The sequence below is a fragment of the Sinocyclocheilus grahami genome, unplaced genomic scaffold, assembly GCF_001515645.1.
Source record: "Sinocyclocheilus grahami isolate Dianchi unplaced genomic scaffold, SAMN03320097.WGS_v1.1 scaffold924.1, whole genome shotgun sequence".
Classification (NCBI taxonomy): Eukaryota; Metazoa; Chordata; class Actinopteri; order Cypriniformes; family Cyprinidae; genus Sinocyclocheilus; species Sinocyclocheilus grahami.
In genome coordinates, this window is record NW_015506103.1 from 451,932 (window position 1) to 454,490 (window position 2,559).

The 2,559-nt window shown below is 41.1% G+C and overlaps 1 long non-coding RNA gene across 1 annotated transcript; it reads left to right on the top strand.

Annotated features, from left to right (window-relative positions):
* Positions 1-323: 323 nt before the first annotated feature.
* LOC107564342 (uncharacterized) lies at positions 324-1,979 on the top strand. The gene is made up of 3 exons (XR_001606215.1): positions 324-397; positions 516-571; positions 1,906-1,979. It is a non-coding gene; the product is annotated as an uncharacterized lncRNA (long non-coding RNA).
* Positions 1,980-2,559: the final 580 nt, after the last annotated feature.

Sequence of the window (2,559 nt, forward strand, 5' to 3'; positions counted from 1 at the left end):
GTCCATGAGTATAAATGCTGAAATTTCACAGGCTTGTCAGTGTAAGATGGAGGTTGGAGAGTTAATAACTTACTGGAGATTGAAATCATTGTGTGTGAGTAGTTTTTTTTTTATGTTGTTTATTTTTCTCTTGTACTTTGTTCTTGTAATTATTTACACTGCCTATATAGATGTGATTTTAATGGTACTGAAACCGCTAACCCAGGGGTGGCCAATGTCGATCCTAGAGAGCCACAGTCCTGCTGAGTTCAGCGCCAACCCAAATCAAACACACCTGAATATACTAATCAAGGTCTAAGGTGCACATCTTAAAGATCTCAGTTTTTTTCTTCTTCACCTCCACTCCTTGATGGAAGTCCACTCGTTGTTGACTTTGTCAGTGCTACAGAATTCCAAGGTCTTTTAATCTAATATCTTTATAAATGACTCACAGATGGATCTGGTTTCCTCAAGCAGCTCAGTGTTCCTGTTACCGGCATGCAGTTACTTTTAATGGTTTGCTTTTTTTTTTCCAGTGAGGTACTGAAAGTGTTAATAGCGGTTTCTCCTGAGAAAATCAACAGCTGCTGAGGTGAGTCCTCCTGTGTTTCTCAATATTTACAACACTGTGTATTGCTGTTTACTGGGTCCAACCAAGCTTTGTGGTGGAGAATGACCCACTGCAGTCTTTGATCAATGCTAGGTAGTGAGTAGAGTCAATCCCCTGCAGGTGCAAATTCATTGTTACTGAGGTCCGATATCAGATAGATGTGGTGCCTCAAACATGGCGACAGGGAGCCCACTAAAGCACTGTTTTGTCTAATGTTTTCTGTAGGTTTGTGGTTGGTTACTCTTTAACCTTGTTCAAAAGACTGGTTTTAATGTTTGTTTTATGCAGTATAATTAATCGATAGTTGATGGAATGCGTTTTGTTTAAAGTGCAGGACTTTTTTTTTTTTTTTTTTTTTTTTTTCCTCCATGCTCTTTACTCTTAATATATGCTTGCATGTGTCGTCCTGCCCCTCACTCTTTTGCAAGTCTGATTTCATTACAGCTCTAGTCACACTCTCGACTGAGACCTGGAATATAATAAGAGGACCCATCGGCACTCTGCTCTCCATCAGCTTTATAAATTATACAGCAGAAATACTCAATTAGTGCCAAGAATTGAATGAAATTCAAACGGAATTTCAGACTCCAGATCAGCTTTTTCCCCCGCTCCTTGATTGAAGGCCCACTCATCGTCATTGGTAACTCCAGAGTCTATCTTCATGAGCCTCATGCTGCAGAAATGCTGTCTCTTCTAGCCTCTTTTGATCTTCTCTGACTGACGGCTTTCAGATCTTAAACCTGGATTCCAGCAGTATACACTAACTCCTGTCTTCAACTTGTACACTTACCTATACTTGGGGCTGGGCAAAAAATCAAATGCGTTTTTTTTTTTTTTCCCCCATTCGAATCTCTTCAGTAAAGCCACTTCTGGTGATTAGTAGTAAATCTCCAGCACGTGCTTTCAAATGGAGCGGCATTTACTACACCAAGCCGTAGATCACTGACAAGCTACACAAAATCGTGTTCAAAATCGCTTTTTTTTTTTTTTTTTTTTTTTGACCAGCCCTACCTATACTTAAATGTACTGGCGCGTCTCCCAGAAATCCTATACAATTAAATAAATAATCAGATGACGATTTGGAAACTCCTGTAATGTTTCCAGTTTTGTGTGCCGCATACATCAGATGTTCAGCCAGCAGTTCGTGGGCATGATGGCTGAGACTAGAATCAACCAGGCACTGATGCCCTCTTCTCTCTCTCAAGCTCACCTTGAATGGGTTTCCTTCTCTTAAATACCTGGAAATATGCTCTTTATGCATCTCCTTTGCGACATTAGGGTTAAATGTAAACCACAACTCATTCCATGTCTTCCAGGTGAGCTGGGCAACTGCTTAGATGAGTTGGATGTGATCCTGTCCCGTTCCTTAATGACAGCTCACTTGTATTCATTGAGGGTTTCATAGGTGAGTGCTCATTCTTCAGAATTATGCTCTTCTAGGCTTGTTTGCTCTTCGAGCTAAAGAGATGTGGAGAGCTTTCTTCAGTAAACTGCCAACTGAAACTCAATTGAATCTTCTATATATTCTAACCCAAATTCTCCAAAGCCGCTGGGAATCATGGCCATCCTTATGTACATCCTGATCAACCAATGATAGGCATTAAATGGGAAAATAGTGTCAATAATTCAAAATGACAATAGGGAACACTCAATTTTCAGTTAAAGGCAGTTCATCATTGAACTTAGTTAAACTGAACTGAGCTGGACGATGACATCACTGAATTCAGTTCAACTAAGCAAGCCAGAGGCGACAGGCGGCAAGGAACCCAAACTCCATCGGTGACAGAATGGAGAAAAAACCATGGGAGAAACCAGACTCAGTTGGGAGGCCAGTTCTCCTCTGGCCAGACAAAACCAGCAACCATCCAGGCTGCAGCAAAGTCACATTGTGCAGAGGACTCAACTGGTTCCTGTGGTCTTGTCCCGGTTGTCTAGGAGACAAGGTCTTCACTGGGGATAACTTGTTTTTT